Raw genomic sequence first — 14,297 nt, 5'->3', positions numbered from 1 at the left:
AAGAATGAGAGTTCTTTCGAACAGGACAGTACCTGTTTGTTTGTTTCTCCGTCCTGGTCCACCCAGGCCGTAGGTGAGGTCAAGAATAGCAGGGTTCGGTACACGAATCTGGTTCTCGGTAGGTCCCGGTCCAAACGCCAACAGGTAAGTCCAAAACAATCCAGCTCATACACAGTAAATCCAGCCAATCTCTATTGTCTCTCTCTCTATTGTTCATAAATCTTTCCAACACTCTCTCTCCCTCTTCCTGGTTTTTCTTGACCCTTTATCTGTGGGTCGACTCCACCTTCTGAGGGGTCCCCTTGCTTCTGGGGCGTGTAGTTTTGGCGGTCGGCCATTTTGTAGTTCTGACAGGGGTGGCCATTTTAGTGATCGGGCAGAGCCTGTTTATTAGTTCTGCTCTCACATATCTGCCATTTATCACTCGACCCCCTTCTTTGCCACAAGATATTGAAATTAGAAAAATATGATTGGTCACTATGTTGACGGTCCCTAACTGCTGTTGTTGGACGTAAGGAAAACTACAGGCGAATGTCCAACCTGAATCTGTTTTTACCTCGGTCGAGAACCGATACAATGTGGTGTTTACCCGTGATCAGGTGTGTATTCATTCCGCCGATTTTGTTGAAAAACTTTTCTTAAACGGAAGCAAACGAAACGGGGATATAAATGCCAGAATTTGTCCTATAGTAACTCTTGTTTGCAACTGTTGGACTAATGATTACGAGGCGGTATTGAATGTGTCACTCTCTGTCACCTTAAAAATGTATCTCGACCTTTATGCACCTACATTGTAAACATTCATTCACAGGTAAGGTTGTAGCAACCTCATGATGGGTATAGGGAACATTTGAGTATTATATAGTAGCCTAAACCTATCGATGTTACATTGAATGGAATATGAATGACAGTAATCCAATATGCTGTAATAGAAATAAGACCATGCTGTCCTGTCTCAGCCTCCAGTATTTATGCTGCAGTAGTTTGTGTCGGGGGACTAGGGTCAGTTTGTTATATCTGGAGTACTTCTCCTGTCCTATCCGGCATCCTGTGTGAATTTAAGTATGCTCTCTCTAATTCTCTCTTTCTCTCTTTCTTTCTCTCTCTCGGAGGACCATGCCTCAGGACTACCTGGCATGATGACTCCTTGCTGACCCCAGTCCACCTGGCCGTGCTGCTGCTCCAGTTTCAACTGTTCTGCCTGTGATTATTATTATTTGACCATGCTGGTCATTTATGAACATTTGAACATCTTGGCCATGTTCTGTTATAATCTCCACCCGGCCACCCCACATAGCCTGGTTCCTCTCTAGGTTTCTTCCTAGGTTTTGGCCTTTCTAGGGAGTTTTTCCTAGCCACCGTGCTTCTACACCTGCATTGCTTGCTGTTTGGGGTTTTAGGTTGGGTTTCTGTACAGCACTTTGAGATATCAGCTGATGTACGAAGGGCTATATAAATACATTTGATTTGATGCTCATGAAAAAAAAGCGTCATCCCATAAACAGCACTGACAGCCACTTATAAGGAGACATATACTTGGAATACGTAGGAGGAATGGAGGGGGGAAAAGAGAGGCAGAGGAGGTCTGAGAAAGAGATGGAGGAAGAGGGTGAGTTTGAGTCAGTTAAAAATTGCAGGAAAGGGGGAGATGGTTTGTTTTAGAAGAATGGTAGAAAGTGTAAGCAGTGTGAGCTGAAAACAGGAGGTATCAGAGGTAATGGGTGTGGTGAAGTTCTCTGAGCCGAGGCTTGCACCGAGGGTCAGGATAAAGATGAGTCTGTGACAGTTGGAGGGACCCTTGCCTTTTGGCTGATCCATTTGTCATTTCAGGGTGGGTGAAAACAGAGTTGGGTGCTGTGGATTCGGAAACCAAAAGTGGTCTTGTGATAATTGTTTGTGTTTCTGCTGGTCAGAGGGAGAACGCACTCCACGTTAAATTAATGGGGGCAAGAAATGTGAATTGTTTTGCTTTCAAGAAAAGGGTGCCATTGAAAGGAGTGATTGCTGGGGTAGCAGTGAATGTAAAAGTTGACCAACTGAAGGGAAAGATTCCCGGTGTTTGTGATGCTCGTCGTTTGGTGCGAAGCAGACAGGGTGGCATGAGTGGTGGAACAGGAGTCATTGTCTGTTCTTTTGACTTTTGATGTTGAGTCTTTGCCCAACAAAGTGATGTTAGGATATATAAGTTATCCTGTATGAGCTTTTCGGTGAATACATTACGTTGTTACAGGTGTCAAGCTTATGGGCATGTAGCAGCAGTGTGTAGGTGTGAGAAGTGTGCAGAAGGGCATGAGACAAAATAATGTGTAGCATTGGGAAAAGTAGTGGTATGTGTTAATTGTAGGGGTGCCTATGGGGCTGGGGATCAGAAATGTCCCAGGCAGGTTGAGGTTTCCGGGTTAGAGTAGTGCAGAAGTTGTCATATGCTGAGAAAGTAGAGGAAGATAGGCCAAGGGGGAAGGATCCTGAGAGGAGTGGTGTGAGTAGTAGATCTGTACCAGTACAGAGGGATAGGTCAACAAGTGATATGTTTCAGTATGATTAGATTTTTAGCATTTATAGCAATGGTTATCAACTGTTCTCCAGGGATGAAACATAGGTCGCAGAAAATTGAGGTTGTGGTGGCAGTTCCAGAGAGGTATTTGGGTGTGCGAGAAAGAAGAGTAACAGGGTGTATTAAGTGGTGGTGTCCCATCCTTTCAGATTGTTGGCCTGAGGTAGGACTAAATATATTTAAATAGTGGAGTATTGTGGTGTTATTCTTTTAAATATTTTTTTTTTTGTGATGTTAGGGTATTTGTTTACTTATGCATATTTTCTTTTCAAGCAAAAGTATACGGGAGTTGTACTCCAGTCTACTAGGTGGCGGTAATGCAACATTTATTGGAAGCCAAACGCCGTTAAACCTCAACGAAGAATAAACTAATCTTGTCGATGACGTTAGCTAGTCAAGCAAGCTAAATATGTCAAAATGACCTCGTCCTAATTAACCACAGTATTTCCCTAATTCGTGCAACCTTGTTAAGTGGTTTCTTTTTCCGTTGTTTTAAATTCTAATTGTAATAGCATTGGAGATTTGGAGCCACCACAAAAGTTAACCTCTAATGTTAGCTAGCAAGTCGGCTAGCCTGGTGAGTACGTTAGCTAGCTAACGGCTTGCCTTTAGCATCCAACCAGAGACGTTACGGTAACTTGAAACTAACGTTAGTAAATGTAGCTGCCTAGGTAACAAGCCAAATACTAACTAGCAAGTTAACTAGTGTGATTGTAGCGAGCCACTTTGTTGTCTTCCATGTGTCTAAGCAAGATGTCTTGCAGTGTCTGGAAAGCTAGCTAGCTAACAGTTAACGTTACCCATTCACATTTCACCTGGACATGATGATAACTGGCCTAGAAGTAGGCAGGGCAAATACCCGAAATCGTCCAAATAAATTAAATCATAGCACGTTTTTGGACTCTTCCAGTAGTTTTACCGGATTAAGTAGCTACACTACCGCTGGAAACTACTGTAGATTATAATTTAACATGAAGAAAAAATTACTTGCTTGAGCTTTTTGAAGTAATGTGTGGCCACTCCTCAATTGTCCAGTTTTTGATCGGTGCCAGGGAGTAATTATGTTCTGATTTCAGATTTAAATAGCAGAGAAAGATTTCATATGCTCTCAATTTGTGTAATTTGTTGGGTAAGTGGTCAAAGTAAATGATTTGTGTTAAAAGTAACATTTGTTTATAGTGAATGGAATGTTTGGAGTGATGTCACAATGGGAACTTTTAGAGGTATAAAAGCTATCAAAAAGTTGTATGTGAGCACACTATTCCAGACCAGTCGACACGTTTTAAAGTTAGAAAGACATTTCTAGCTTAAACAGTAGGGTGTAAGAGGAGTAGCCTTGACAATAATGATATCTATAAATCAGAATTATTGCAGTATTAAAAGTTTAATGTTAATTACTTAATGAGGTTGTAATTTTTATTTATTTGTTTCTCCCCAATTTTGTTATAGCCAATTGGTAGTTAGTCTTGATTGTGTATGTGTGCCATTCGGAGGGTGAATTAACAAGACAACATATTTAAGTGCCCTTGAACGGGGTGTGGTAGGTGTCAGGTGCACAGGTTTGAGTGTGTAAAGAACTGCAATGCTGCTGGGTTTTTCACGCTCAACAGTTTCTTGTGTGTATTAAGAATGGTCCACCACCACCCAAAGGACATCCAGCCAACTTGACACCACTCTGTGAAGCATTGAGAGTCAAATCCAATTGTATTTGTCATATGCCATGAAATGCTTACTTTACAGGCCCTTAACCATCAAAACAGTTTTAAGAATATAGTTACGAAATAAACAAAAGTAATAAAAATGAGGCTGTATACAGAGGGCACTGGTACCAAGTCGATGTGTGGGGATAGAGGTTAGTCGGGGTAATTTGAACATGTTGGTATTGGTAAAGTGACTATTCTTAGATATTTTTATTTTTTTATTTCACATTTATTTAACCAGGTAGGCAAGTTGAGAACAAGTTCTCATTTACAATTGCGACCTGTCCAGGATAAAGTAAAGCAGTTTGACACATACAACGACACAGAGTTACACATGGAGTAAAACAAACATACAGTCAATAATACAGTATAAACAAGTCTATATACGATGTGAGCAAATGAGGTGAGATAAGGGAGGTAAAGGCAAAAAAAGGCCATGGTGGGAAAGTAAATACAATATAGCAAGTAAAACACTGGAATGATAGATTTGCAATGGAAGAATGTGCAAAGTAGAAATAAAAATAATGGGGTGCAAAGGGGCAAAATAAATAAATTAAATACAGTAGGGAAAGAGGTAGTTGTTTGGGCTAAATTATAGGTGGGCTATGTACAGGTGCATTAATCTGTGAGCTGCTCTGACAGTTGGTGCTTAAAGCTAGTGAGGGAGATAAGTGTTTCCAGTTTCAGAGATTTTTGTAGTTCGTTCCAGTCATTGGCAGCAGAGAACTGGAAGGAGAGGCGGCCAAAGAAAGAATTGGTTTTGGGGGTGACTAGAGAGATATACCTGCTGGAGCGTGTGCTACAGGTGGGAGATGCTATGGTGACCAGCGAGCTGAGATAAGGGGGGACTTTACCTAGCAGGGTCTTGTAGATGACATGGAGCCAGTGGGTTTGGCGACGAGTATGAAGCGAGGGCCAGCCAACGAGAGCGTACAGGTCGCAATGGTGGGTAGTATATGGGGTTTTGGTGACAAAACGGATTGCACTGTGATAGACTGCATCCAATTTGTTGAGTAGGGTATTGGAGGCTATTTTGTAAATGACATCGCCAAAGTCGAGGATTGGTAGGATGGTCAGATTTACAAGGGTATGTTTGGCAGCATGAGTGAAGGATGCTTTGTTGCAAAATAGGAAGCCAATTCTAGATTTATCTTTGGATTGGAGATGTTTGATATGGGTCTGGAAGGAGAGTTTACAGTCTAACCAGACACCTAAGTATTTGTAGTTGTCCACGTATTCTAAGTCAGAGCCGTCCAGAGTAGTGATGTTGGACAGGCGGGTAGGTGCGGGTAGCGATCGGTTGAAGAGCGTGCATTTAGTTTTACTTGTATTTAAGAGCAATTGGAGGCCACGGAAGGAGAGTTGTATGGCATTGAAGCTTGCCTGGAGGTTTGTTAACAGTGTCCAAAGAAGGGCCAGAAGTATACAGAATGGTGTCGTCTGCGTAGAGGTGGATCAGAGACTCACCAGCAGCAAGAGCGACCTCATTGATGTATACAGAGAAGAGAGTCGGTCCAAGAATTGAACCCTGTGGCACCCCCATAGAGACTGCCAGAGGTCCGGACAGCAGACCCTCCGATTTGACACACTGAACTCTATCAGAGAAGTAGTTGGTGAACCAGGCGAGGCAATCATTTGAGAAACCAAGGCTGTCGAGTCTGCCGATGAGGATGTGGTGATTGACAGTCGAAAGCCTTGGCCAGATCAATGAATACGGCTGCACAGTAATGTTTCTTATCGATGGCGGTTAAGATATCGTTTAGGACCTTGAGCGTGGCTGAGATGCACCCATGACCAGCTCTGAAACTAGATTGCATAGCAGAGAAGGTATGGTGAGATTCAAAATGGTCGGTAATCTGTTTGTTGACTTGGCTTTCGAAGACCTTAGAAAGCCATGGTAGGATAGATATATAGATAATAAACAGCGAGTAGCAGTACTGTAAAAACAAAGGGAGGGTGGCCATTTGGTTAATTGTTAAGCAGACTTATGGCTTGGAGATAGAAACTTAAGGTGCCTTTTTGACCTAGACTTTGCGCTCTGGTATCGCTTGCTGTGCTGTAGCAGAGAAAAGTATGATTGGGTGACTGAAGTCTGACCATTTTTTTGGGCCTTCCTCTGACACCGCCTAGTATATAGGTCCTGGATTGCAGGAAGCCTGGCCCCGGTGATGTACTGGGCCATACGCACTAACCCTCTGTAGCGCCTTACGGTCGGATGCCGAGCAGTTGCCATACCAGTTGGTGATGCAACCGATCAGGATGCTCTCAATCGTGCAGCTGTATAACTTTTTGAAGATCTGGGGACCCATGGCAAATCTCTTCAGTGTCCTGGGGGGGGGGGGGCATTGTAGTGCCCACTTCACAACTTTTTTGGTGTGTTTGAACCATGATAGTTTGTTGGTGTTGTGGACACCAAGGTACTTTAGTCTCAACCTGCTCCACTACAGCCCCATCGATGTGAATGTGGGCGTGTTCAGCCCTCCTTTTGTTGTAGTCCATGATCGTCTCCTTTGTCTTGCTCATGTTGATGGAGAGGTTGTTGTCCTGGCACCACACTATCAGGTCTCTGACCTCCCTATAGGCCGTCTCATCGTTGTCAGTGATCAGGCCGTTGTGTCGTCAGGAAACTTAATGATGGTGTTGGAGTCGTGCTTGGTCACATAGTTGTGGGTGAACATGGAGTACAGGAGGGGACTAAGCACCCCTTAGGGGCCCCCGTGTTGATTATCAACGTGGCAGATAGTTGCCTTTTCTTACCACCTAGGGGGCCGCCGGTCAGGAAGTGCAGAGAAAGGTGTTTAGTCCCAGGGTCCTTAGCTAGGTGATGAGCTTGGTTGACACTATGGTGTTGAACGCTGAGCTGCAGTCAATGAACAGCATTCTCACATGGGTGTTCCTTTTGTCCAGGTGTGAAAGGGCAGTATGGATTGAGATTGCATCATCTGTGGATCTCTCGGGGCGGTATGCGAATTGGAGTGGGTCTAGGGTTTCTGGGTTGATGGTGTTGATGTGAGCCATGACCAGCCTTTCAATACACTTCATGGCTACTGAAGTGACTGCTATGGGGCAGTAGCCATTTAGGCAGGTTACCTTTCGCTTTCTGGGCACAGGGACTATGGTGGTCTGCTTGAAACATGTAGCTATTTCAAACTCCAGGTACAGGTTGCAAATGTTAGTGAAGAAACTTTCCAGTTGGTCTGTGCATGCTCTGTGTGTACGTCCTGGTAATCTGTCTGGCCCTGCTTCCTTGTGAATGTTTACCTGTTTAAATGTCTTGCTCATATTGGCTACGGAGAGCATGATCACAACATGGGTCAGCATCCCTGGGATTGCTTTCGACACCTTGTAGAGTCCATGCCTGATGGATTGAGGCTGTTCTGGAGTGCAACACAATATTACGAAGGTGTTCCAAATGTTTTGTATACACTTTTGTATTTTGAATTATTTTTCCATATATAATTCATCACATATACTTCTCACTAGTTTAACCATTTTGAGATGATAAAAGACTCCTAAGCACAATTTAAGATTAGTGTCCATTGGGATCTAGATTAGTGTCCATTGGGTCTGTGCAGCAGGCTGAACATTTTACATCCCTACTAAAAGGCAGGTTTCTGACGAAGGTAGAGGGATCACTAGCTAGCTAACGTTACCTACTCGGCGCGAGTGCAGTATCTCTAACTTAAAGTATCTAAAGCCAGGATGGCTAACTACTTGTCTGAACTGTTTATATAATGCAAGTGCTTTCTATATACACTACATGACCAAAAGTATGTGGACACCTGCTCGTCGAACATCTCATTCCAAAATCATGGGCCCCCCCACTTTGCTTCTATGACATCCTCCACTCTTCTGGGAAGGATTTCCACTAGATGTTGGAACATTGCTGCGGGGACTTGCTTCCACTCATCCACAAGCATTACTGAGGTCTGGCACTGATGTTGGGCGATTAGGCCTGGCTCGCAGTCGGCGTTCCAGTTCATCCCAAAGTTTTTAATGGGGTTGAGGTCAGGGCTCTGTGCAGGTCAGTCAAGTTCTTCCACATCTTGTCAACCCGTTTCTGTATGGAGCTGGCTTTGTGCACGGGGGCAATATGATGCTTAAACAGGAAAGGGTCTTCACATAACTGTTGCCACAATGTTGGAAGCACAGAGTCCCCACTCCAGCCGACACTTGGCATTGCGCATGGTGGTCTTAGGCTTGTGTGCGGCTGCTCGGCCAATGGAGCCCCATTTCATGAAGCTCCAGACAAACAGTTCTTGTGCTGACGTTGCTTCCAGTGGAAGTTTGTAACTCTGTAGTGAGTGTTGCAACCGAGGACAAGGGCTGTCTCCAACTAAAAACAAAAGTTGTGGTCGACTGAATTTCAATTTGTCCATTTTTAAACTGATATTTTTCCATATGTAGACACACCCTATGTGTTTTAATAAAATCAACTGTGCATTGAGCTTGTTTGATGCTTTACGCTTAGTTTGATTCCTCAAGGGCCCTAGAGATCTAGGTAACCAGAAGGATAACAAATGTAACCTGACCCAACTATTCTCCTGCTACTACTGGCTTTCACAGATTCTGCCATTATTCTCCAGAAGTTTCCAATAATAAGGCTACACGAGGAGTCTGCAACCTTTCTCATGTGGAATTCAATTTTTTTCCTACCGATCCAGTTATGGTTTTCATATGTACATTTTCATGAAACAGTTTAATTTATAATAACGTTTTCATATCTAAAAATCATTGTCGTGGTTAATCAATTCTATCCAAATTAAATGAAAATGATACTTTTAGGTTGAACTTCTATTGCTATCTATGTAAAAATTGCCTACATAAAGCCCCAGTTGGTCCCCCCCTCCAGCCTGCAGGTGAACTTGAAACATTGTATTGACTATTAACTTGGGTCTTGCCAAAAGCTTGTGCTAGCTAACTTACAAAATTGTATAAAATATTCACATTTTGTACTGCTTGAGCTATTAGCTCAAAAGTATTGTGGCGCTCCTGCACCTAAATTACACTGCTCAAAAAAATAAAGGAACACTAAAATAACACATCCTAGATCTGAATTAATGAAATATTCTTATTAAATACTTATTTTTCTTTACATAATTTGTGTGATTGTTGTCAGCACATTCAACTATCAATGGAAATCAAATTTATCAACCCGTGGAGGTCTGGATTTGGAGTCACACTCAAAATTAAAGTGGAAAACCACACTACAGGCTGATCTAACTTTGATGTAATGTCCTTAAAACAAGTCAAAATGAGGCTCAGTAGTGTGTGTGGCCTCCATGTGCCTGTATGACCTCCCTACAATGCCTGGGCATGCTCCTGATGAGGTGGCGGCTGGTCTCCTGAGGGATCTCCTCCCAGACCTGGACTAAAGCATCCGCCAACTCCTGGACAGTCTGTGGTGCAACGTGGCGTTGGTGGATGGAGCGAGACATGATGTCCCAGAGATGTGCTCAATTGGATTCAGGTCTAGAGACTGTTCCTGTGCGGGCCAGTCCATAGCATCAATGCCTTCCTCTTGCAGGAACTGCTGACACACTCCAGCCACATGAGGTCTTGCATTAGGAGGAACCCAGGGCCAACCGCACCAGCATATGGGCTCACAAGGGGTCTGAGGACCTCATCTCGGTACCTAATGGCAGTCAGGCTACCTCTGGCGAGCACATGGAGGGCTGTGCGGCCCCCCCCAAAGAAATGCCACCCCACACCATGACTGACCCACCGCCAAACCGGTCATGCTGGAGGATGTTGCAGGCAGCAGAACGTTTTCCAGGGCGTCTCCAGACTCTGTCACGTGCTCAGTGTGAACCTGCTTTCATCTGTGAAGAGCACAGAGCGCCAGTGGCGAATTTGCCAATCTTGGTGTTCTCTGGCAAATGCCAAACGTCCTGCACGGTGTTGGGCTGTAAGCACAACCCCCACCTGTGGACGTCAGGCCCTCATACCACCCTCATGGAGTCTGTTTCTGACCGTTTGAGCAGACACATGCACATTTGTGGCCTGCTGGAGGTCATTTTGCAGGGTTCTGGCAGTGGTCCTCCTTGCACAAAGGCGAAGGTAGCGGTCCTGCTGCTGGGTTGTTGCCCAACTACTGCCTCCTCCACGTCTCCTGATGTACTGGCCTGTCTCCTGGTAGCGCCTCCATGCTCTGGACACACGCTGACGGACACAGCAAACCTTCCTGCCACATCTCACATTGATGTGCCATCCTGGATGAGCTGCACTACCTGAGCCACTTGTGTGGGTTGTAGACTCCGTCTCATGCTACCACGAGAGTGAAAACACCGCCAGCATTCAAGTGACCAAAACATCAGCCAGGAAGCATAGGAACTGAGAAGTGGTCTGTGGTCTCCACCTGCAGAACCACTCCTTTATTGGGGGTGTCTTGCTAATTGCCTATAATTTCCACCTGTTGTCTATTCCATTTGCACAACAGCATGTGAAATTTTTTGTCAATCAGTGTTGCTTCCAAAGTGGACAGTTTGATTTCACAGAAGTGTGATTGACTTGGAGTTACATTGTGTTGTTTAAGTGTTCTCTTCGTTTTTTTGAGCAGTGTATAAACAGTAACAGCACCCAATATGAGTTCCGGAACCATTTTCAGTCCAAGTCGAGCACTGATAAGAAGCCTAATTCATGACTTTTCCACTGGATCAGAGCATGACATTTTTTTCCTTTCACGCCGAGTGGTTATCAGAAGGGAGAGAGCTGGAAAGATTTTTCAAATACATTGAGGAACTATTGTAATTCTCAATGGATGTAAAAACATACTGTTTGCTTGCTGTTTGAGGTGAATAAAACATTACTAGTGGTGGTGTGTTAAGCCAATCAGAAATGCTATCAGCTCTCCAAATGAGCACATTTATATTAGAGGTCGACCGATTGATATAAACTCAGCAACAACAAAAAAATGTCCCTTTTTCAGGACCCTGTTTTTAAAAGATGTAAAAATCCAAATAACGTTCCAGATCTTAATTCTAAAAGGGTTGAAACACTGTTTCCCATGCTTGTTCAATGAAGCATAAATAGTTAATGAACATGCACCTTTGGAACGGTTCGCTAAGAAACCAACAGTTTACAGACGGTACCCAATTAAGGTCACAGTTATGAAAACTTAGGACACTAAAAGTGTCCTTTTTACTGACTGGAATAAAAACAGAAAAAAAGATGCCCAGGGTCCCTGGTCATCTGCGTGAACATGCCTTAGGCATGCTGCAAGGAAGCATGAGGACTGCAGATGTGGCCAGAGCAATCAATTGCAATGTCCTTACTGTGAGATGCCAAAGACAGCGCTGCAGGGAGACAGGATGGACAGCTGATCGTCCTCACAGTGGCAGACAACGTGTAACAACACTTGCACAGGATCGGTACATCCGAACATCACACCTGTGGGACAGGTACAGGATGGCAACAACAACTGCCCGAGTTAGACCAGGAATGCACAATTCCACCATCAGTGCTCAGACTGTCCGCAGTAGGCTGAGAGAGGCTGGAATGAGGGCTTGTAGGCCTGTTTTAAGGCAGGTCCTCACCAGACATTACCGGCAACAACGTCACCTATGGGCACAAAGCCATCGTCGCTGGACCAGACAGGACTTTCAAGAAGTGCTCTTCACTGACGAGTCACGGTTTTGTCTCACCGAGGGTGATGGTCGAATTCGCGTTTATCGTAAAATGAGCATTACACCGAGGCCTGTACTCTGGAGCGGGATCGAGTTGGAGGGTCCGTCATGGTCTGGGGCGGTGTGTCACAGCATCATTGGACTGAGGTTATCATTGCAGGCAATCTCAACGCTGTGCGTTGTGGTACCCTTCCTGCAGGCTCATCCTGACATGACCCTCCAGCATGACAATGCCACCAGCCATACTGCTCGTTCTGTGCGTGATTTCCTGCAGGACAGAAATTTCAGTGTTCAGCCATGGCCAGCGACGAGCCCGGATCTCAATCCCATTGTTAGCCTTTTTAAAATGATAAACTTTGATTAGCTAATTGATCATTTTGTTAGCTCAGCTGAAAACTATTCTGATTTAAAGAAGCAATAAAATTGTCCTCCTTTAGACTAGTTGAGTATCTGGAGCATTTTTGGTTTCGATTACAGGCTCAAAATGGCCTGTAATGGTCTATTCTTGTAATGAGAAATGAAGGCTACTCCATGCGAGAAATTGCCAAGAAACTGAAGATCTCGTACAACGCTGTGTACTACTCCCTTCACAGACAGCGCAAACTGGCTCTAACCAGAATAGAAAGGAGTGGGAGGCCCCGGTGCACAACTGAGCAAGAGGACAAGTACATTAGTGTCTGGTTTTGAGAAACAGACGTCTCACAAGTTCTCAACTAGCAGCTTCATTAAATAGTACCCGCAAAACATCAGTCTCAACATCAACAGTGAAGAGGCGACTCTGGGATGCTGGCCTTCTAGGCAGAGTTGCAAAGAAAAGCCATATCTGACTGGCCAATAAAAATAAGATTTAATATCGGCAAAAGAATACACACTTGACAGATATGGCGTTTTCATTGCAACTCTGCCTAGAAGGCCAGCATCCCGCAGTACGTGAACAATGGTGGACATCTTGAAGCATGTCGGGACAACAGACTGGGATAGGGAGAGATTGAGTATGTCCGCAAACACTCCAGTCTGCTGGTCTGCGCATGCTCTGAGGCCGCGGCTAGGGGTGCCATCTGGACCGGCAGCCTTGCGAGGGTTAGCACACTTAAATGTCTTACTCCAGTCAGCCATGGAGAAGGAGAGCCCACAGTTTTTGGTAACGGGCCACGTCTGTGGCTCTGTGTTATCCTCAATGCGGGCTAAGGTGTTTAGCTTGTGCGGAAGCAAGATGTCGGTATCCGTGACGTGGCTGGTTTTCCGTTTGTGGTCCGTGATTGTCCGTAGACCCTGCCACATACGTCTCGTGTCTGAGCCGTTGAATTGCGTCTCCACTTTGTCTCTATACTGACCGTTTGCCTGTTTGATTGCCTTACGGCGGGAATAACTACACTGTTTGTATTCGGCCATATTCCCAGTCACCTTGCCATGGTTAAATGCAATGGTTTGCTCTTTCAGTTTGTGAAAACAGTCTACTTTCTCTTTTGCAGCTCAAGCAGTTATTCTAGGCAAGGCTATTCTATGTCAAGTCATTTGCTCAAGGCCCAAGTCTATACCTCGCCATCTACTGGTATCACGTTATTATTGAATGCAGTTCTAAAACAAGCTTTAGACATTTTATTTTGGAAATGAAACTGGATGCTCTAAAGCAACTTTAACTTCTGTGGGACTGGGGGGCAGTATTGAGTAGCTTGGATAAAAAGGTGCCCAGATTAAACTGCCTGCTACTCATGCCTAAAAGCTAGAAAATGCATATAAATAGTAGATTTGGATAGATAACACTCTGAAGTTTCTGAAACTGGTTAACTGATGTCTGTGACTATAACAGAACTCATATGGCAGGCAAAAACCATAGGAAAAAAATCCAAACATGAAGTGTGAAATCTGAGGTTTGTAGTTTTTCTACTCATTCCCTATCAAAAAGTCTATGGGGTCATATTGCACTTCCTAAGGCTTCCACTAGATGTCAACGGTCTTTAGAACCTTGTTTGATGTGTCTACTGTGAAGTGGGGGTGAATGAGAGGGGAATGCGTCAGTCTGGCAGAGTGCCATTAGCTGACCACGTGCATTCACGTGATAGTTAGCTTGCGTTCCATTGCAATTTTACAGACAAGGGAATTCTCCAGTTGGAACATTATTGAAGATTTATGATAAAAGAAACTCCTAAAGATTGATTCTATACTTCGTTTGACATGTTTCTACGAACTGTAATTACTTTTGGTCTGGACTTTTGCATGGACTTGCCTGCGCGTCGTGATTTTGGATTGTGTACTAAACGCGCAAACAAAAGGAGGTATTTGGACATAAATTAGGGACTTTATCAAACAAATCAAACATTTATTGTGGAACTGGGATTCCTGGGAGTGTATTCTGATGAAGATCATCAAAGGTAAGTGAATATTTATAATGCTATTTCTGACTTCTGTTGACTGCAC

The 14,297-nt window shown here is 44.2% G+C and overlaps 1 protein-coding gene and 1 long non-coding RNA gene across 5 annotated transcripts in view; one reads left to right on the top strand and one right to left on the bottom strand.

Annotated features, from left to right (window-relative positions):
• The window catches only part of LOC135556054 (uncharacterized), a 102,120-nt gene that overhangs the window by 20,325 nt on the left and 67,498 nt on the right, over window positions 1–14,297 (bottom strand). The window lies entirely within an intron of this gene.
• The window catches only part of kctd13 (potassium channel tetramerization domain containing 13), a 46,285-nt gene continuing 33,129 nt past the window's right edge, over window positions 1,142–14,297 (top strand). Inside the window, exon 1 of one of the 4 annotated variants that reach the window (XM_064988932.1) lies at window positions 1,142–1,203. The gene's annotated coding sequence lies outside the window, so the exon portion shown is untranslated. Of the gene's footprint in view, window positions 1,204–2,900; window positions 3,132–3,166; window positions 3,188–3,220; window positions 3,684–14,297 lie in introns of those variants that run through there. The other 3 variants (XM_064988928.1, XM_064988930.1, XM_064988931.1) reach the window with 3 other exon arrangements.

This window comes from Oncorhynchus masou, chromosome 15 (assembly GCF_036934945.1).
Source record: "Oncorhynchus masou masou isolate Uvic2021 chromosome 15, UVic_Omas_1.1, whole genome shotgun sequence".
Classification (NCBI taxonomy): domain Eukaryota; kingdom Metazoa; phylum Chordata; class Actinopteri; order Salmoniformes; family Salmonidae; genus Oncorhynchus; species Oncorhynchus masou.
Note: the sequence above shows the minus strand (reverse complement) of the source record. Positions and strands in the feature narration are given on the sequence as shown.